This window comes from Condylura cristata, unplaced genomic scaffold (genome assembly GCF_000260355.1).
Source record: "Condylura cristata isolate star-nosed mole 26May11 unplaced genomic scaffold, ConCri1.0 scaffold00019, whole genome shotgun sequence".
Classification (NCBI taxonomy): domain Eukaryota; kingdom Metazoa; phylum Chordata; class Mammalia; order Eulipotyphla; family Talpidae; genus Condylura; species Condylura cristata.
The window spans coordinates 25,120,208-25,143,642 of record NW_004567120.1 but is presented as its reverse complement, the minus strand read 5'-3'; the positions used below and the strand labels follow the sequence as shown (position 1 = coordinate 25,143,642).

Sequence of the window (23,435 nt, the reverse complement as noted above, 5' to 3'; positions counted from 1 at the left end):
TTTAGTGATACAGCACTACTCGTAGTTACTAAATATGATTTCTACTTCTCAGCAGGTTTTTTTCCCCGAACATTGTCTGTCTCCTAGAATAGCTTCCTCTCTTTTTGTCATCTCTCTCCAAGTCCAAATTCTAAATATCATTCTATAAGGCTTAACTGAAATATCATGTCCTTCATATTTCTTCTATTCAAAAGCAGTATTTCCCCCTCTGAGCTCCGCAACATTTTAATTATTTCTTTTAGCTTTTTATCACCTTTTGCCTTGCATTGCTTATTTTTGCATAATCTTACAGTGCTAAACAAACTCTGAAATACTTAATAGCAGGAATAAAATCTTTAAACCATATTTAAGGTCTGTATGACAAATATTAGGAACTTAGCTAATGATTAATGAACAAATGAATTTGTCCAATTTAGCCTAGTCAGGACATCATTAATCCTGTTTTCACAACGGTTGTTACAGTCAGCCATCCTGTGATTTCCCTGATATGTATATATTGGCATTCAGTATTGCTCACAGATAGTGAAATGACTCAAAATGAACCTGTCATCCAGGCTACACATTGACAAAACAAACACAGTTCCAATCTGAGCACAGAAGTTTTATGCCAAATTGATAAATAACTCAAGTTCTTATTGGGGGGGGGGCTTGTTTTGCCTTATATTCTCTAATGTCATTAGTTTGAATGCCTTTCAAGAAGTATAATTACACATCTTTCATCATAATAAAAAAGGATTGAGTGACATTTAATTCTTAAGCTATAATGATATTTTTTCTCCATGAATTATGAGAACAATGATGGCCTTTGGTACCATGGTGATGCTATTGTACTATGAATTTTATCTGTAATTCATATTTTCTGTCATGTACAGTATCATGTGAACATCACAATAAATATATCTTAACGAATTGAAATATCATTATCTGAATTACTCTCCAGAAATCTTTATTATATTAAAAATATTTTCTAACTTGGTGTTGCTTTTCTTGGATACTCTTTAATAGTCTTACTATACACACTTTTTATTCAGTGAACATTATAGTTCTTATCCTAAAGTAGACTAATGCCCTTGAATAAGTGAAATTTAAATTTATCATGTTTGGATGATTAGCTTTGAAAAGCATGTTTTACTAAGTAAAGATAATCAGGTAATGTTAGAGTCAGAGAGCCTGAAGATGAAAATACACATTTTGAGCCATCCTATCTACTGTGCACTAAGGAGCAGGGTTCTTTCTATGGTGATACTGACAGGTAACCATCTGGTTTCTGTCTGAATTACTGTAGTGAAATTTATTTCTCTGACTTTAGCTTTAGTTCTGCCTTTTTTTATTTTTGTTTTGGATGAAAGAGAACTGCCTCTTGCCAGTTTTCAAATATGTGAGAATGGATTTTGTAATTTTTTTTTTCCAAAGCAGAGAAATAGTACCTTTGGAAAAAAACAGATATATGTTGAGATGATTATACCAAGTGAAGTAAGTCAGAAAGCGAAAGATAGTTATGTGGAATGTAAATAACCAATGAAAATTAACTTCCCTCTTAGTCTTGTCTTAATTAACATTGTTGGTTCTTTTAATCATCTTATACCCCCCCAGAAAAAAAAAAAAACTAAAGAATACTAAATATTCTGATAAACTTTTTTCTGCAAATATTCTAGTTTGTCAGTGTCTTCAAAATACAAAATGTAGAATCAAATGCAATATAGTTTTTGCTAACCAACCATTACAAAAATGAGTCAGACTACTACGATCCACAAATTGGACATTATATTTCTGTTTATGTAGATGTATAGATATGTAGTTCACACTGATAATTCTTTTATATTAATCTATGTTAAAAATGGGGAAAGAATGAGCACTGGAGGGTAAGATATCCCTCCACACTCCTAAACAAACAAAGACTAACAACATCAAATGCTGGCAGGAATGTGCAGCAGTTGGCACGCTTACCCATTGCTAAGAATATAAAGTGGTACAACTATAAAAAATGTTTGTCAGTGTCTTAGGAAGTTAAAAAAAGACAAATTGATGAATCTACATTGTAAAAGGAAATTTTTTTTTTTAAAGATTTATTTGTTCATACAGAACTGGGGTACAGGCCAGAGGCTCAGGGGCGGTGAGAGGCTTCACCAGAGACAGAGTGGGGAGCGGAACAGGCAGATCAAGGAAGTACACTGCTGAGGGAAGCAGTGGGCGGGTCAGGAGAGGTCTGGCTCGCCATGTGGTCTCCTCCGGGGCAAGAGGCAGGCGGGAATCGAACTCATGCGGAAGTGGCTTCAGATTCTCATTGCTGTGCTTTAACCCGCTGCGCCACCAGGGAGGGCCGTAAAAGGAAATTTTAATATAATTTTCTCAAAATCAAATGGCCAAAAATAATAAGTAGCATATAAAGAATTTTCACAATTAAAATAACTATTTGTATAACTATTAATGTGATTGCTAGAGCTATGAACTTAGCAATTGACAGGTAGAAGATCTGTTTAAGAAAAATCTTGTGTAGATTAAAACTCTAAGAATATTTTTCACATGAGTCCCTCCCTCCCTGCCCAGAATGACTCTTTTGGATTGTTGTTAGAAATGTGATATTTCCAAATATCTAAAAGTGGTATAAATAATGTTAAAATTAACTGTAACTTGTAGAATGCTCTCATAAAGAGGATGCCACTGACTGATCTGTGAGTTGTGTCCTGCTGATTGGAGGCTCCTCACTACCTCCTTTTTCCTTATAAAGTACGTTCTGCTTGCCCTTTCTGCTCCCAGAAACTGCTCCAGAGACATAGTATTGAGATAGTAACGTGGTGTTGAGACCTTGTGAATGTTACATGTGACTGAACCTAGTTAAGGTCTTTATATACGCTTTCAAGGCTTGACAGTATCTCATTGTTGTTTTGATTTGCATTTCTCTAAATGGTGAAATGAGGAACATCTTTCCAGGTGTTTACCAGACACCTATATATGTCTTCTTTGGAAAGTGTCTATTTAGATACTCTACACATTTTAAATTGTACTATTTTGTTGTGTTCTCTCTCTCTCTCTCTCTCTCTCTCTCTCTCCACACACACACACACACACACATTATGTATGTATTATATATGTATACCCCTTGTCAGACATATGATAAATATCTTCTCCCATTCAGTAAGATATCTTTTCATTTTGATGTGCAGAAGCCTTTTCCTTGGGGTAGTCCTTTTTGTTTATTTTTGCTTTTGTTTCACCTAAGATTGGCTGTCATCCAAAGACTTTGCCTGCTGCATTGTTCAGTCTTCTTTATATCAGGTCCCATATGAGAGGATACTTTTAAAATTCAACAGCACAGTAGTCTGTATTTTTTGTTGAAATGTTGATTGCTTTATAATCTCCTGTTTCATAATCTAAACTGTATCATTCAAAAAAAATCACTGAAGAAGAAATCGATAACCCAAATAAATATACAGCAGATGTAGAAGGGTATTTTTATTATTTTCTTTTATTAAAACCTTTGATAAACACTATTCATAGCATTAAAATTAACCTCTGTAAGGGTGATTATTTAGAAATAATATGTATAGTTATTTTGTTTCTGTTTCAAGGTTTTTACATAATTAACTTTAGAATACTGTTTCAGTTGATTTGCTTTCAGTTGGAAGTAACAAGTCAGATCAGTATATTTCAGACTGATTTTAAGTAAAGACACAGTATTGTCACAAATAACAAAATCTAGAGTTAGGTTATGCATCAGACAAGGTTTGATCTAGCAAACCTTTGTAAAAAACAAAGGAATATACCATTCATTTCTGACTCTACGGTTTTCTTTCTACCATATCAACTTCATTCAGCAACTGACTCATTCTAAACCTGAAGATGACTCCTGTAGCTCCTCGGTTTATAAGCATTTTGCTCATATTTAGTAGATGAGAGAGAACAATATTTATGTATGTTATGTTGAAGGGAAAATAAATTTTCTTTCTTAAAAACCCTCACCAATTTTTTTTAATATAAATAATTCAACTTTTTCATGTGTTCATCTTTCTACCAAACATATTATTTCTGTAGGAAGTGGATTTACCATTTGATTTAAAGCACTTAAGGTCTCTTACAGATGTAAGTTCAAGTGTAGTCAGTCATACTCAAATCTTGGGCCTGAAAATTTCAAATCTTGTTGGGATAGGGAAAGGAAGAAGGGAAGAAAACAAGAAATGAACACTGTTAGTGTCTGGAAGAGTGTAGGAACTGAATAGTACTCTGTAAATTAATTTGCTGAACTGTATAGAATACAATTTGGAGGTTGTTCTGTTTTTGAAAATGAGAAATGGCAGTCTTTCTGTAAAGCTGATTGGAAATATATTCACTTACTTTGGAGGCAAAAGGAGCAAGTGAGAGCATTAGCTTTTCATGATAAACAAAAGCCTATATGAAAATTTACTTTTCCAGATGGAAAAGCACCACACACAGCTCTAGAGAAATTATCCTTAAGAGCTACAACATATACAGACTATCTGCTGTACTTAGACCTCCCCGCCCAAAAAAAAATAATAATCCCAAATATTGGACAGTAGTCAGTGCTTCTTGCAAGATAAGTGTTAGAATGAGAAGCAACAGGCATACAAGAGAAAGTAAGGGTGAAAGTACAGAGGGGTAGTAAAGGAAATGACTTTATATATTTGGGGAAAATTATCACAACTATGTTTTTCCTTTTTTTGTATTAAATTTCATTCCATCTTGTCATATTCTTTCTGAATGACATAACACCCAAATAGATAAGTGGAAAATATCAGCTAATCTAATTCAAACAACTGTATAGACAACATATCTTTACTACTGACCCTAAGGTCAATGTGTTAATGTTTTAGGTTAGAGAGGAATTGACTTTTAGAGTTTACATACATAATACAAATATAGATGGATTTGTTTTTGATAGCTGTGCTGTGCTATTTCTTTTTTATACTTTAAAAATTTTATTTCTTACATGAATGTTGATTTACTTTTATTTTCCCCTTCCCCCTCCCATTTTCTTCCTTTAGTTTTTGAAAATTAAATCTTCTGGAATCTATATCCCAGAATTGTTGGTATCTAGAAATGAAAACTGGAAATTGAAAGGGGAAGAGCCAAAGCACCTGGAATCCTTCCATTTTCTATAGAAATAAAATCAGGGAGAAGTAGTGTATATAGTAGAAAATCAAATATACCCATCACATGTACCAATCAACCCTCTGAATTCAGTGGTGGGAAATCTCTTCCTTAACCTCCTATGTCACCTCAATACATGAAATCCCATCCTTAGAAATTTATCAATGCACATTTTACATTAAAAATATATTATTTTAGTTTAGCTTAGTGACATCAAGTCCTGTTTTTGTACAGAAACAAGAACCTAGCTAAAGGAAATCGTATTTAGAGAACAGAATGCATGCTGTGGTTAGTGTTGGGCAGGGAGAAGAAAGGAAGAAAGCAACATTGAGTTTGAGGCAGTGCCTTGTGGAACCTGCCAGGTACAGTGAGAGGCATTTGTCTAGTTTAAGGACTGGTATGGGATGCCAGAAAGGGAAGGGGGAGTGCTTTTGAGGAGCTCACATGAATTAACCATTCATTCAGACTTGCCTGTTGATATTCTTCATCTTTTCCATAACCACCGTTCACCTCCTTTCCAAGATTATCTATTTTGTCTCTTTCCTTCTTGCTTGCTGTCACAACCTATGTACAGATACTTTCCTGTGGCCAGTATTGGTAGGTGTAATTTTTAGGAAATACCCAGTGTCAAAGCAAAAGAAATAATTTGAGGGCACAGACTTACTGTAATATGACCCATTATGTTGAAGCATAATATTTCTTCTTGGGACTCTTACTGCATTTAAGTTTATAAAAGTAATTGCCGGAGGCTAAGGCACAGAACAGCATGGGGATTCTTTAGAATGATGATAAGACTAACAGAATAAACTGGTAGAGCAGGAGAATAGTGCACCCAGTTTCTCAAGGTAATTAGTCTCCGCTCTGAGCTCTGAGCTCTCTTATCAATAGGAAGCACAGTGGAATCTGAACCCAAAATAAACTTGCAAGGAAAGAAAGAACAACAACAACAAAAACCTCTGAGGTCTTACCAGCCAGATTGCTTTCTCAGTGGTGGCCTGTAGGACCCGTGAGTACTTAGCCCACTGTCCTACTCTCCTAATCCCAAGACCCCCATAGTACGATTTCTTTTGTAAATGAGGCTTATGTCTGTGGTCTTTGAAATAGCATATGTTCTTTAACAGATGTAACTATTAAAAAGACATCAATTGTGGTCAAGACACTGAAGTTAAGCAGTTGGCTGCTTCCTGTAATTATGAGCTGGGAAGAATTTGCTGTCTGTTTTGAAGTACAGGGGCTGTGGGACATGTGCAAAAGCCCAAGAGCTGCCCAGGGGATTTTCCCAAGGGCTCAGACAAATGATTAGCATGCATTTGAAGTCCCTTCCCCGTGGAGTTAAAAGTTTTCATCTGAATATGTAGGGTATTTTCTTACTAATAACTTTATACCTACAAGCAATGTTTTTGATACTGTTCCTTCCTGAATAGAATCAAATCCTGTCATCTTACGTTTTCGATTTTCTATAGACTAGAAGAAAATTGAAATGCTTTACCTCTTATTTTCAGAGCACTTCCATTTTGGATTGCAGCTTAAATCTTATTTTCCTCCCTTCCAACACCTTTTCTTTGTTAAGGCACTTTCTTGACTTCAGCTCTCCCTTCACTGCACTTCTTCAATAGAAAGCTAAATGAAGATATTTAACCATGCTCACTAAAGGGGCGGGGAATGGGTTATCTCTGAACAAGACAATTAATCCGGAGTCGAGCGGTCTAGCATTCAAAACTATGCTAAAGTCCACAGTGGGCAATATTATTTAAATCAAATTGTTATCTAAAATAACATGAAGGAAGTATAATGCAAAAAAGGGTAACATGAAAAAAATTTGAAATTCCTTTCCAAAGGCTTGAGAGCACTTCGTTTTCGGTAACATAACACTGATTGGCTACTATAGCAGCTCTGGATGTTAAGCAATTAAAACATTTTGGGCAAATGTTCTTGGGTGGGTCTGACCACTTCCAACCTTATAGGCTCTCGCATGACGGTGGGAAAGAAGCTCACCCAGGCAAAATATGCTTCAGATGGGGTTCAAGGGGTGAAAAAAAAAAACAACAAAAAACAGGCTGTTTGTGGATGTATCTATTTGCCTATTTAGAGAGCAAAATAAGCGTTCATCATTATGAAGGATGTATGGTAAAGTGGCAAGTGGAAAAGTTTTTCCGAAGTTGCTCTCACAGTCCCTGCACACGCGAAATGAGTACTTTAAATACAGCGACAATATGGCACTATTGTACGGTAAAAAATCATCTTAGTAGGAGATGCAAGCCCTATTTTAAAATACACCCTAAATAGTCCATTTACTCCAACAAATGGCAGCTGATTGGGCTGTGCTGTAATTGGGTACAGCATTGAAGAAGTGCTTTGCCTATTATTTAAATTTCCAGTGAAGAAATAGCTAGTTCCTTCATCTCTACTTGCCTCATTTTTCTTTCAGGGCCACAGATGTGTCTTGGCCATAGCACAGTTCCAGAGAAAGAAACAAGTGAGGGAGTTTAGGAAAGGCAGCTCTGCTCTGCTGCAACACAATTCGCAACCATGACAACCAGGCCGCCTCTGCAAGTGGTACAGGCCCACCTTCTCTCCAGGCATCTGCTTAGCAGCTCAAGGAATTTAGCTGACAGCAGGGATAATTTGCAGACTACAGCCTTGCTGTCAGGCGAGATGAACACCCCCTTCCTTCCCATTCTTTTTGCCCAGGTGGCTGTTGAGGGTGACCTGAGGTACGATGTGTAGAAATCAAGTCAAGAACTGTATTTAAGCACCTTCTCAGAATGTGACTTTGTACTGGACTTTGTGGGACCCACAGTCCTGTAATTCCATGGGGGAAATCAGAAGGAAAGATTAAGAATACAGTGCAAACAGCATCAAGTATTTTCTTTGTTGCATTTCAGATGACATAGCTGCAGCATCTCTAAAGTAATTTCTTACCCAAACCCTCTCTCCTGTGTTTTTCACGTGTAGGGAAATGACCTGCTGTCTATTCCTTCCTCAAATGAGAACCTTGGAAGAGCTTCTGTGCCCTTTTCTCATCTCCCACGTCCAGCTTCTTACCATGTAGAGTCAGTTGATTAGATGTCCTAAATATCATGTAAATATATCCTCGCGCCTCCATTCCTGCTAGAACAGTTTCAGATATCAATCATTTTTCTAAAAGAATGTGGGCATAGTTTCTCACTGATACTTGTTCTCCCCTCTCTAATTCCTCCCTTCTCACTGCTCACAAATGGAGTTTTATATAAAACAGGGTATAACATTTGATCACATCATTTCTTCAGTTAAAACCCTTCAGTGATGTCTTATAACCTCTAGGAAGATACAAGATTTGAGCATGGCATACTGTGATCTGACTCCTATCTACCTTACTCAAATGTTGGTGATAATTGATATGTTACCACAAATCATTCTTGTCTACCAAAAGCTGTATCTAATCAAGTTATTGTCGACTCTAAAGTTAACAAATATATATTTGTGTAATGTAACAGTTAGAAATTGGGGCATTTTAGTGATGTAGGTAGGCCTTCCTCTCTAAATCACTTATTTCTGTTTACTTCCTGAAGTTGGGTAAACAGCCACAGGACTTGATTCAGTGATTGAAGTTTACTAGGGACTTGACTGCCCTGTGCTCCAGGAACTTTCAGGCTGTTAAAGTCTTGTTTTACAGAAACAGGCCTATCTCCTCAGCTATGCCTGTGCTTGAGACTTGCTTTTTTATTTCTTGAGCTTGTGTCCCTGCTGAAAGTGACTGCACATGAGAAGACTCAAGGGGGATTAAAGGACACATAGATGTATTATGAAAATATTAATCAGAAAAATTTTAATCATGTCTTTTAAAGAGTCAGCTGTGCATATTAGGCTTCAATTGCTTAGAAGTAACTGAGATTTGGAAGATTACTGGTGCCTGAGGAAGCTGCTGAGAAGGATGTGTCTTCCTAGGAGAGAAGATTCAGAAAGTTCAACTGAACAGCTTCACAGAGGTTCCTTGTCTATACCTTCTGTTTCCTGCCTGTCCCTTGCCCTTAGCCTCACCATAATGATATTTAGGTGATAATATTTTTCCTTTGGTGAATTGAATATGTTGGCAACCTATTTACTTCAAAAATAATTATGGAATTATTTTTTCCTGCTCTGTTCAGGGTCTGGGTAAAAACTGTGAGTGTAATAGCAATCCAGAGAGTCATGATAATTACATTTTAGTATTTGGGGAGGAGGTAAAGGGCAGATATTAAGCCAGCTATCATATAGGTAAATATGAATTTTAATAATGACAAGTGCTATGTGCTTCAAAAGTAATTATCAATGACAAAGAATGCTACTTAGAGTGGTCAGGGAAATCTCTGCGAAAATGTCATATAAAATGAGACCAGATGGCTTAAAAAAGATTAGTTATGAAAAGACCTGAGGAATGAACATTCCAGTCAACTAGGAAAGAATGTATAAAAAGCCCCTAAGGCACACTGGATCTTTATGGTTCTGAGAATGGAGATTTTAGTGTGACTAGGATGTAAGTGAAAGGAGAACCTGAGCAAGTGTAGTAAGTGGGAAAGACAAGATTAAATTTGGGAGCTAGGTGGAAGCCAGAACATAAATGAACCTGAAGATGATGATGAGAGGTTTAGGTTTCATTATGATGACAATCACAGGTCTTCAAAATATTTTAATCATCAGAGGACAATGATTTAAGTTAAAAAAATGTCAGTGTATACCTTTTTGTGGGCAGTGGTACAAATGAAATAGTGAGAGAAGTTGGGAGGTTATCACAGTAATCCAGATGAAAGATGATGGCGACCTAGATGAGTTTCTTAGTGGTAAAGGTGGATAGAAGTGGTTGAATTCTGAATGTATTTAGGAGTAAAATCTCATTGACTTCAAAATGGATTAGATGTTGGGGATTAGTTTATAGACACTCAGATTTCTGGCATCAGCAACTCTAAATTAGTGGTTTGTCAGATGGGAAAGATTGGGGAAGAAATAGTTGGAGGGAGGTAGAAATCAAGACTGATGGCTTGAACTTGCTTCTGTTAGATATCAAGGAGAAGCCCTAGCTGTGGTTCATGCAGTGAACAGAATAAACTGTTAGGAGACCAAAAGAAATAATAGTTCAGATAGAAAAATTGTTAACAGTAGCTTTAGCGAAGAATGTTTGGTACAGGTTAGTATAGTTACCAGTAGTGATGGATTTGATGATAACTTTAATTTGAAAATAAATTTAATCCCTTGTTCTTTGATAGCTACTACCATCACCTGCAGCTATCAGATGTTTGAGGTCTTTGACTTCTCCTGCCTTCCCCCCCAGTTTTGTATATGGATGGGAAGCCTTAGTAATTTGACTTGACTGTTAGAGATCATTAGTACATGTCCATAGTGGCGTCTAAGAGTTGGAAACTCTCTGCCCAATTATCTAATGAAACTTTCCATCACATATCATCCAATAGGAGTCCATGAGTTCCTAACTTAAAAAAAATAATGCATATGTCTAGAAAAGGATACTTTTCAAGATAAGATGATAAGAGAACTAGAATCAGGAGGAGTAGAGGAGGAAGACATCCAACAAAACCTACCCTTAAGGCACATGTCAAAGAAGTAGCTTGAGTCAGAAATGTTTCTGCATTGGCATTTTCAAAACTTAAATGAAAAAAACTTTTGAGTGTGACTACTTGTTACCCCCTTCTTGATGAGTGGATAGAAATGCATCTCCCAGGACCAGGAAAATCTGGAATTTCTAAAGCATTCCTTCTTCAGTTCCCCAGTTATAAACAGAAAGCAAGAATCATCTAAGGAGTTGCAAATATATTTAAAAGATCATAAATTTCAGCCCCAAGCAAATTTTTTGGGAAAGATTTATTTATGCATACAGACTGGGATATAGGCCAGAGAAGCAGGGGCGGTGAGAGACAGAGTGGGGAGCAGAACAGGCAGATTGATGAAGTACACTGCTGAGGGGAGCAGCGGGTGGGTCAGGAGAGGTCTGCTGCGCCATGTGGATCTACTCCAGGGTGGGGATTCAAACTTGCACTGAAGTGGCTGTGGCCAGCTTGCAGTGCTGTGCCTTAACCCATTGTGCCAACAGGGAGTGCCAGCCCCAAGCAACTTTTAAGAAATCATCAGCTCCCTCATACTTCTGTTACACAGGTAAAAAGGCACAAAAAGAGTTGAAGTGGAAAGAACAAGAGCTTTGGAGTAAAACAGGCTCAAGTTGAAGCCTGAATTGATCACTTGTTACCTATGTCTCCTTAGGCAAGCTAAACTTAGTATGTATCTAATCCTCAGTTTTTGTTGTCTGTAAAAATGGAGTTATAAACCCTACTTATACACTTCATTATGAATATCACATTGAAGGTGTTCACCTATGAAAATCACTTAGTATGTTACAGATACTCAATAAATAGCTATAAAGTACAGTTACATAGAACCACGTGCTAAAACAATAGCTATAACATTTACCGAATAGATTTTTAAATAATAGCCTTAGTGACATAAAGCTCTCACACCATACAATTCACTTACTTAAAGTATACTGTTTAATGGTTCTTAATGTCACCAAGTAGAATAGATAGTTTTCTTTTTACAAATTTTTTAATATATTCATTGCATCATCATTCATTTTTGTACACTATATGATTTGCCTGTGAAATTCCCATCACCAGTACACACAGGTCCCACCACCATTGTCCTTTATGCTTTTCCCACCCCTGTCCTGGTCCCTCTCCAGCCCCTCTCCTACAGAATGTCTCTGACCTATAGTTACCTGATGATTTTGATTTTTCTTTATCATAATTTTATCCTGATTACTTTTTTCTTTTCTCTACATTCCTTCTATAATTGAGACCAGTTAATATTTTCCCCTTTTTTATGGCTTATTTCTCTGAACATAATGACTTCCAGCTCCATCCATGTTGCTGGCAAGGGCATTTGTTTATCCTTTTTGATTGCTGAATGTAAATATACCACATCTTCTTGATCCTGTCATCTATTTTTAGGCATTTGGATTGCTTCCAGAAGCTTACCTATTGTAAATTGTGCTGCAATAAACATAAAGGTGCAGGAGTCCTTTTTAATTAATGTTTTTGTGTCCTTTGACACAATCTACTCCTAGAATCAAGGAGTAGAATTGCTGGGTCATATGGAAGCTCCATTTTTAGTAGTTTGAGGAACCGCCACACAACTCTCCATAGTGGTTGGACCAGTTTGCAATCCCACCATCAGTAAAGTTTGATAGGAATTACAGCAAGAAACACTGGACTGGGTGAATGTTTTTGAATGACTAAATGATCGGTTCTGTATTGAGCATATAAAAGTGTCACTCAAATACTAGTGCATAAAATTAGTTTCCTGTTTATTGGAAGCAAGTGTTTGTTGGATTTTTTCCCCATCAAAAGTGTCCCCTCCAGAAATGCAAATCAAAACCACAATGAGCTACCACCTCACACTAGTGAGAACAACCCATATTAAAAAAAAAAAAAAAAACCTGCGAACAACAAATGTTGGTGAGGATGTGGAGAAAGGGAACTTTCATTAATCAAAAAAGACAAATTCATGCCATTTGCAGCAACATGGATGTAGCTGGAAGGGATTATGCTAAGTGAAATAAGTCAGAAGATAAAAATCAGATGGGTTCACTTTTATATGTAATATAGCAAATCAAACAAAAGGTCAAGGAAAGGACAAAACTTGCAAACAAACCGTAGATTTAAGGCAGAGAAGAAAAGGGGTCAAAACGGAAGGAAGAGCACAAGAGACTCTGGTGATGGTTCCCAGGTGATATAGGTGGTAGGAGAACTTTGGGGATTATAACTGAGTGGACAGACCAACTACTGTACAGAAATGAACTATGTAAGAAAATATTTTTTTTAAAGATTTATTTATTCATATAGAACTGGGGTACAGGCCAGAGATGCAGAGGGTGAGAGGATTCACCAGAGACAGAGCGGGGAGCAGAACAGGCAGATGGACGAAGTACACTGCTGAGGGGAGCAGTGGGCAAGGCAGGAGAGGTCTGTCTCGCCTTGTGGATCTCCTCCGGGGCAGGCGGGAATTGAACTCATGCGGAAGTGGCTTAAGCTTCTCAGTGCCGCGCTTTAACCTGCTGCGCCACCAGGGAGAGCCGAAAATAAATATTTTTTAAAAATATAAAATCAATTGTGTCCCTACATGTAAAGATATCACCAAGTATCTTTAAAAAAAAAAAACAAACACAAAAAATAGCAACAAAAGTCCCTGTATCTGTCCACGCAAAACTAATACATTTAAAAGAAATATATTCAAAGAAATGACATAATAAAGTTAGTAGGTAGTTTATGACATTATTTCTCTGAGTCTGTACACAGACCTATACATGAGAAATTGTAACCTTTACACAAAAACATTTACATGCACACACGGCATACACAGAAGTCTGGCTTTTTCTTTTTTTCTTTGTGTTTTATTTCCTCTTGTGTTTGCTATGAGACTCGTGTGGGGAGTGACCTAAAGAAAAATAAAGCTGGATGATCTTTTCCTGATATTTTATACAGACTACCAATTTTGGATAAAATAAAACCAGCATGGGAAACAAAGAAGGTAAAAATAGAAAAGGAGGAAAATATAGAACTGGCATGTAATCAGTTGATACCTGTGGGCAGTGATTTTCCAAGAGAAACTAGACTGTGTGGAGAGATGAACATATATGAGAACTTTCTAAGCTCAAGTTTTAAAAAACGTGACATAATTATGTTTGAGATAATTATGAGATTATTTTATGAAAATATAGGTGAATCGCTGGGTTCATGTGTATGAGTGTGTGTTGGAGGGGGTTATGAAAAGCCTCTTGCTTGGTACTTAAGTCACTCTCTTACCATACATTGGGTATTTTGTTACCAGCCAGCCTGCACTTTCTTTGATAGTAAGGGTCTGGTCTAGGAAGGGCAACTAAATGCATTTCAAGTTGATAGTGTTGTATTTCCACAGTTTTCTTATTAGTTCAAATGCCAATTGTGAATCATCTCCTCAAGTCTTTGGACTTTAACAGCAAAATTTTAGTGCTTGTTCACACTTCAGTACCCAAGTGTCACCAGTTACATTGTTACATTGAGGGTTTTTTAAACTGTCTCTTACATCACATTGAGTAACTCTATTATTCCAACTTCTTCTGAATATGTCTGAAATTTTTGAGTTACAGAATTTTGATTTAAAAAGCACATTAATATCTCTTTTCTGGTTCTGAGAATTTAAATATGAAAAACAGGAAGATGCATCAGCAGGCGGTAGCCCTGTTCAACAGTGGCCATGTCATACAATATCTGTAAATGCATTTCATTTCATTTTTTCACTATAAATATGTATGCTTCATTATATACTACATTTATACTTTATTTCCAAAGGAAAGTTGTTAGCTGTGTTCTTCATCCAAATATTAGAAAATTTCAGTGAGAGGAGCCAGGTATTTGGCTATTCGCATCTACCATTTAAATATGGAAAAATCTCAGGATACAGATAAACTTCAGCAATGTGGACTTCATGAAAGGTGGTGCTGGTTAGTTTTACATTCTGGTGAACTGAGGGTTTGAAATAACAGCAAAAATGTACTTTCTTCCTAGTGGATATTTTTCTAAAGTGTCATTGTCTGTTATCCTCTCAGTAAATAAGGTCTATTAATCACTAAAACTATATCTGTTGACTAAGGATCCTAGAGCAAAAGAGGCCCATTTTCTACAAATTTTGTTTGAGAGTAAAGCTTAACAAATGAGCTTCAATTTTTATGTGCTTATTTCTCTTACAAGACACTTACCTAAGGACTTCAGTTAGTAGAGTTCTGATTAATTGAAATTTTACTATAATAAAGAATTTTGATCAACTACAGGGGTTAAAAGTATAGATTCTTAACTGGGCTCAATTCCATGCCTTGTTCCAGCTGAGTAATGTGATATTGAATAGCTATCTTTCCCTTTGTGATCCTCAATTTCTACTTTTGTTTCTCTTAAGGGAGAAAGATAACAGTACCAGTAGCAAAAATGTTTCTTTGAGGATCAAATGGATCATTATATATTACTTAAATAAGCATGTGTTTATTCATCGTCCTGGTACACAGTCATATACATAACAATGCCCAGAAGAAATGAAACACCAGGTGGGACAATTTTAATAGGAAAGCTTCTGTATAGTGGGGCTCAGGAAAAATTAGCAATTTTGACTGTTCCCTGGCTAAGTTATTTTGTGGAACTCAATTCATCAGCTTTGCATACAACCCTAGTCATAGTATTTTGCATTATAATGAAGAAACTGGGACTCAGGGAAGTCAAATAATACTCAAGAACACACTGGTGTTAAGTGTCAGAAGAAAAGTGAACTAAAGATAATTTGAGACTTTTTCATGTCTAAATTTTGGAGGAAGCATGTGAGAGCATTGCAGATAGGAGAAATGAGGCAAAAAAAAAAAAAAAAAGGGTGGGGATAAATCCAAGAAGAAAAAGTGGTCTCCCAGCATACCATTAGAGTAAGTTAATGCATTTTACCCAACAGGACATATCTAAGACAAAGAGGTGAGAATGGAGATTCTGTAATCTATTTCATTAACATTCATTGACTTTCTATTATGTTAATATTACTGTTAATATTACTGCTTGGAGTTTAAGAACAAAAAGAAAATAACCCAGTCCCTGCCTTCAAGGAGTTCGCTTTCTTATATGACAGGATATTGCTTCATACGAATATTTCTCAACCTGGATGTATGTAACAGCATTACAAAGAGAACATAATATCAAAGGCTAAATGTGGGGAAATATTTTGAACATCAATTCCATTCAGTGGCAAAAATTTAAGTTAATATGTTAACTCTCAGAATGAACTAACATAAATGGAAGAGTATGTACCATTTACATGACTTTTTTTTTGCATTTTTATTGATATCATATACATGATATTTTTAAAGTTTTACTGAAGTGTGCAATTCAATAATTTTTGACATCTACATATACCCATGAAACTCTAACCACAACCAAAAAGGAATATATACCCATCACTCCAAAAAGTTTTCTTTGGGAGTTCCATCATTCATTCCCCTTCTCAAACAAAAATTGAACTTTCTCTAGCTGTAGAATGTGATTCTATAAATGGGATCACAAAGTATGTGCTCTTTTGTCTAGATTTTTTCCTCTCAACAAAATTATTTTAAGATTCGCCAATGTTATGTATATCAAGAATTCACTTCTGTTATTGTTGAGTACTATTCCATTTTATGGCTATAACAAAAATTCACCCAATAACCTGCTGCTGGACATTGGCCTGTCCCCAGTCTTTGGATATTACACACTAAGCTAACAGGAATATTTGTGTAGAAGTGGTTGAGTCCTAGTATAAATGTATGTGTAACACTTTAGGGCACTTAACTTTTAAGGAAATTGGCAGACAAAGTGGTTATACCATTTTTTCACTTGAGAGGTCTAGTTTCTTTACATTCTTACCAATAATTGGTATGGGTACAATTAAGATTTTATTTGTGCTCTTCTAGAAGGTGCAGATTAGAATGTGACTGTCATTTTGAGTTACATATCTTCAGTGGTTAATTATGTTGAACACTTTTTATGTGTTATTACATCTTTTTCTTTGTTGATATGTTTGTTCAAATCTTCACTACTTGATTTTTAATTTTCTTATGGAATCTTGACAGTTCTTCATATAGTTTAGATGTGAATTGAAAATGTCTTTTTTCCCCTCAGTAGCTTGTCAATTATATTACTAGAGTCTTTTGAAGGACATCTATTCCTAATGTCTAATTTTTCAATTTTATATTGTTTAGTGCTTTTGAAATTGTATTTAAGAAATCATGCCTTTCCAAGACCATAAACATTTATACCAATGTTTTAAGAAATTGATTGGGGGACTAATAAGTTGTTCCTCAAACAGCATATATGTAGTAATTTTTTTTCAAAAATTTAAAAAGATTTATTTATGCATACAGAACTGGGGTACAGGCCAGAGGTGCAGGGGCGGTGAGAGGCTTTGTTGTGCCAGGTTTCAAGTTTCCCAAAGACCACCAAGGAGCCGATTCCCATTCAAAGCACATGAGGGTCTTTATTGGAAGCTCGAGCCTGGGCTCCCAACATGAGTAGCACAGCAGCTGAAGTTGAGAGAGCCCTGAGCTCAGGGAAGGCAGGGTTTTTATTACAGAAGAGGGGAGTTTTTGCTCAGCAGTACATTGATTGGTGGACCTTGAACAAAGTTATCTTGTCTTAACCTTCACTCCTTCGCCCGCATACCTTAGGACATCTGGCGTTCTCCTGATATGTACTGGTTACTTGCCTACTTTCTAATTGGCTGTTGCTATGGGATGAGCAAGATTAGGACATTTACAGTTAAATTCGGCCTTGGCGCCTTGTTGATAACCAAAACTTAGGCCTGGCTGGTTCAGAAGCATTCTGAGGCCTGTCATGGCGTCAGTTTGGTCTTTCAGCTTCTCCTGAGACAGTGGGAGCAGAACAGGCAGATCAAGGAAATACACTGCTGAGGGGAGCAGCGGGTGGGTCAGGAGAGGTCTGCTGCACTATGTGGTCACCTCTGGGGTGGGGATCGAACTCTTGCTGAAGTGGCTTTAGCTTCTTAGTGCTGTGCTTTAACCCGCTGTGCCACCATGGAGGGCCATGTATGTAGTAATTTTTTAAAGGAAGCACAAAACTACAGGTTGGAATAGTAGAAACATTTTTGTTTCAATTTTATTAATAAATTTTATTAATGAAATTTGAAATTATCTGTTAAAACTATAATAAGTGACATAATGAAATACATGATACATGTGTGTGACTTTTTTTTTAATATCATGAAACATTTAATTTCCAAAAATTTCATACCATTATGAACTCTCCTTACTCCATCCAGACTTTGCAGGTTCAATTTAAACCTTTTATTTTTTTTAAAAAAGTTAATTTTTTAACTTTTTTAACATAAGTGCACTTGAAAAGGTGGTGGTTGGCAAAAATTTGGGCTGGTGGTATAATTTTCTTTTAACCTTGAACTATATATACTAAAATATAGCAATAGCTTTAGTGTACTTTTCTGGGGACATTTTCAGAGTGATTTTATCACATTAGGAGATCACTGAAAACTGAGAGAATTTGGATTTATAGGGTTAATGTACATTAAGATTTATGAATCAAAATTAACTTTGGTATAAACACAAAAATGTGGCCTGTGGAACAGAGCCCACAGGAGAACATGGGTGAATTTCTGCTTAAAGTCACTGTTGAAATCCATTACTTACATCAAGTGCCTCGGGTTGTGTTCATGACTTCTTACTTGTGAAGCACTACATCGTATCTGACATTTTGAATAGCCCTGTGCTCCTGCAGTGGTCCTGAGTGTAAAAGACCAGAAGTAGACAAATTGATAACAATAGTTATAAATTCTCTGTCTGAATATTAACAGGAAACACTGAAATCCATTAAAATAGTTAGGCATGGTATATATATTTTTGACCATTTATCTGAATTCAAGCTTGGTATATTATATTTAAAAAGATGGTCTGAACGTTCCCTTCTCACAATCCAGAAAAATAGTACTTGTATGTGTAGCACATAAGTTCACTAGAAAAGGTTGGCAAAAATTTGGGCTGGTGGTATAATTTTCTTTTAACCTTGAACTAAACTGATAGTAAAAGTACATTCCATAATGCATGGTACTTAATCAGTGACAGAGGTAAAGGCTAGGAAATGTAAGAGAACAAATATCAGGAATAGTGAATGATCCACTAGATTGTCTCATGGATTTTTTTTTTAAGTTTAACAAATCAGCTTTATGAAAATGGAAGAGATCCAGTCATTTTGCCCCAAGGCTTTATGGTAAGCTTAGCAATTGGAACTTGATGTAATAGGTACTGTTTTTAATGGATTATGGTCTATGAAGTTCCTACCGTTTGAGCAGCTGTATAAAATGAAAAGGCTTAGCAATGAAGTTTTTCTTTTCTTTCCCCCAGTAGCGGAATATTGAAAGAGCTTTATGGTTTTCTGCAGTGCCTCAGTTCCCGCACAGCTACTTACTGCTTTGTCAAAATAGCTTTGAGCTTCTTTTATAAAGTCTCCATTGGGACTTATATTAAAATCATCTTCGTGCATTGCAAATTATTCAGCAATGTCAAGAAGTGACACTGTTGTGATTCCTATTCTAGAAGATGCACCATCTAAATATATTGTGGCAGAGGACTCTATGTGAAAGATATATTTTGATATGTGATAGCTGTGAAAGACTCATGCTCAACTTCCATTGTTCCCAAAATGACCTTCATTGGTTTTAGTGACAACTTCCTTCCTTTGTTGTTAGACCCTTTAGGCAAATAGTTCTATTTTTTCACTGAAGAAAACAAAGAACAATATAAAATTGAAAGAGATGCTTAAATGGACACTTATTTAAGATAAACTGGAAATTTAATGTAATAGTAGACATAGAAGACTTTGATTCCAGATGTAGTATTATCTATCTGAGTTTGTCACTCTGTGCTTTCTTTGTTTGTGTCCAGTGTTGGAAGAGGAGAATATGTTGATGACTCATGGTTTGTCTGTAGACTTCAAGCAATAGCTGAGAAACTCTTTTTACATAAATCATTTCTGGAGTTTAGTTTCAAAGATAATGTATCATTTCTGCTGTTATAAGCTCTAGATTACTTTGTTGTTCTGCTTTGTTATTTTGAAGGAAATATGTCCTGCTGGCATGGAGTTCCTTTTACTGTCTAGTTTCTAAAGTTTGAAGATGAGTTTATTGCATTTTCTAGAGTAGAGTAGAATTCTACTATTCTACAAAATAGCAGGAAAAAATATTCACATACACATTTCAGCCAGACCTTAACAAGAAATATGTTATCAAGACAATCCATACGTTTTTCAAGACAAGGAGATTCACTTATTTGCAACCTCTTTTGGAGGGGGAAAATAAAATAATTCACCTGGTCAGTTTTGCACACAAAGGAGAAAACTTTCTACCAACTCAATCACTTTAGCATGATAAATGTCTCTTGTTATCCATGGATGACAGATGTAGAAGTGGAAGAGAACACTAAGGTCCCTGGGAATGGCATTTTAGGGGAATTCACAGGACTAGATCTAGAAGAAAGAGGAGAAAAAAAAGAAAAACACAGAAGAAACAATTAGAGAATAGACATTAATGGTCATATAGAATAGTCTACTAAAAATGGAGGGCTACAAAAATACCATAATGGTTGTTATGGGAGCAAGTTAAGGATATAGGTATTATCCATCACAATGGATACATAGAAATTGGTTTAACAATTTATTAAACATGGACATGTGATTTAGCAACTGACTTACTTGGATTTCACAAAAGCATACATAATAAATAGTAAAATAAGGACTTAAACACCCCCTTTATTTGAATAAATTTGATCTTCCTTGTCATTTTTTGCCATGATTGATTCAGATAAAGAGAATTTAATTCAGTCAGATAAAAAAAATTTTTATTCTTCTTGAAAATTATTTTAAATTATCTTTGCAAGAGTGATCGAAGAAAGCAACATTGAGAAGTAAAAACAGAACCATAAAATTCAAATAATAATTTCTATTTTGCTACTAAGTAGCTAGCCCTGTCTTTGTCAATTTTTTCTGGTGTAAAAAAACTTATAATGTGATTTCATTGTAACCTTTTATTGTCTACAGTTGAACACTGTACAGTTGAACACTTGCTAATTCTGGATCCAGATTGTCTGAGTTTGAATGCTACTTGCCATTCATGTAAAGTGTCTGAGCACAGATCAACTCTAACCCCTCTGTGTTTTGGTTTCCTCATCTATAATAAACAGTAACTACATGTTAGAGTTGTTCTGAGAATTACATGAGTTAACACATCTAAAATGTTTACAATAGTTTCTGGCACCTGGTTTAATAAAGGAGAGTTATTAGCAATATGGAAGTATCGTATACCTTATAGGGAGTACTGTAGACTACGGCAAAGGACTATAGGTGCCTTGGTGGTGGGTAACAACACCTGAAGGGGATGAATGTACACCCGCTAAATACATACAATGTTGTAAAACATGTTATCTTGATAAAAGCAATTTTTAATTTTTTATATGTTTATTTTTAATGGTGGTAATATTAGGGTACGTACATCAGGTGTTATCATCATAGTGCACCCACCAAAGGCAAGAGTTTTTTTAAGCATAGTTAAGAGATCAGTTTGTCTTCAAGGAGTTCAGAGGCCATGTGAAGAATTCAGAAAGGTAAACAAAGGAAGATGAGATTAAACTTCTCTAAGGAAGATTTCACAGAAGCAATAACATTTTGAAATGAGCCTTAGTGCTTTAGATTTTCACCACTTGGGGAAGACGATTTAAAGGAGTTCTCAGTTAAGCAGATAAAGTGAGAAGAGGCATAACGCCATGCTGGTGAATGATTAGAAGTTCTAAAGTACATAGCTCATATTCCAATGACTGAAGGAAGAGGATTCACTTATCTGACTGATTCATTAGTTAACGGTGCAATATAAAATGCTGACCTTAAATAACTCTTTTTCCAATCAGGAGTGGTAATCTCCTTTTTGTCAAGGGATAATTTCATTTCTGATCTGTTGTAAATAGTTGGCTCAGGGTAGTTAAGGTCAGAAGACAAAAAACACTGGTAATGTCTATGCAAAGTGTGACTTTCTATACAGTGCCATTTGGAGCGTGGAAATATTTCGAGTGTCAGGGTCTAGCTGCCCCTTCACTGCTCTGCACCTTGTTTATAGTCTCCCCTCAGGTGTGGTTACCATAGTTGTCCCACCACTAAAGTGACTGTAGTCTTTTGTGCTTTCTTTCCCCCGCTCCCTGTGTTCCCCTTCTCCCCCTTCCTCTTTCTCCCCTCCTGGACACCTCAGATCTATGGCCAGCTTTCAAGGGTTGGCTTCAAAGTTTGTCTTTGTGTGACGCTGGTTGGTTTTCTCTATATTCTATATATAGTGACAAAACCCCGCATTTGTATTTTTTCCTTCTAGCTTATTTGGTTTTCAGTTGTGGAGAGAGGGGAAGAACATAATGAACTATAGGGGAGGACTATAGAGGCTTTTGTGGTGGGATTGCTAGGGAGACCATACCTAATGGAAGACATTCTATACTATCAAAATATTAACAAGTGTGTAAAACAATGGTACTTCATTTAATAATAATTATTTTTTTTAAAGAGGTGAATGAAATGTTTATGACATATCTCACAACTGCCAGCAAGTTTTGATGTTTTACTCTATAGCGTCTCTAAATATGACCTTTGCTAAAGACGGATAAAATACAGCATAGTTATCCAAAGATCACATAATCAAATTATAAAATGCATTCTGGCTAGTCCAGTGGACTTCAGTATTTTACTTTTTGGTATCTTTATAGCAATTTGCATCTTAAAAATTAAATTAGTCCTCAAATTGGCTCCATTGTTGACTCAATTGCTGTTTAGTCTGCAGGAAACAATTCAAGCCCCAGCATTTGTGCTTACCTGTCTTAGATACGAATAAATCTGTAAATCCTCTGGTGAAAAATCCTGACCGCCCCAACCACCATTTGTTCCCGCATGATGAGGTCTGTAGAATTTAACCACATTTCCCTTAAGTCATTATATATGTTCACAAAGTCAAATGTGCTTCTGTGAAATGTCTTTTGTCAGGCATAAGTGGTGGTGTCAGCACACACGAGTCTTCTACAGCTTAGCTTTCGTGTCTTTGCTAAATGATCTTCAAACCTGAGAGATGGAATGCATTAAATCATGACTCTTAAAATGCTGATATTTTATTCATTAAATCTTTAAATGGTGTTTTATGACTGTATTTGCACCCTGGGTTTGAAACTTTGGAACTTTTATCATTTGAAATAATGGTGGTAAGTTATTGACCAAACATTCTGGCACACCCTGAAATAACTTAGCTCAGAGTAGATTGAAATATGTTCAAATAGAAGTATCTAAAAGTCTAGAGATTGATATCAGTACTCTTTTCATACATATTTCTTTGTTGTATCACTAATGGATCCAGTTTCTCTTGTACAGATGACCTATTAGAATAAAACATGATAAAGGGGAAAACCTTGACATCTGCGCTTATTTCTAGGTTACTGAATAAGAAAAGTTCCACTTAATCCCATTTTGCTGACTTAATTTTCACTCTCAGATGAAATGCTAAATCTCACATCTTCTTCCTACCTTATATGCTTCTTTACCCTTTTCTTCCCATCTTCCTCACTTCTTCCCTTCCTTCTTTTCTCCCCCCTTCCCCATTTCTACCTCAAGTTTGTGCTTTAGTCTGACTACTTTCAGTCAGCTCTTTGGATACATTATATTCACAGGTGCTTCAGGGCCTTCAGTGCCCCCCCAGGAAGGATTTCCTTAGCCTCAAAACTGGGC

The 23,435-nt window shown here is 36.1% G+C and overlaps 1 pseudogene; it reads right to left on the bottom strand.

Annotated features, from left to right (window-relative positions):
• Positions 1–23,435, bottom strand: part of LOC101621817 — a 149,526-nt pseudogene that overhangs the window by 125,561 nt on the left and 530 nt on the right.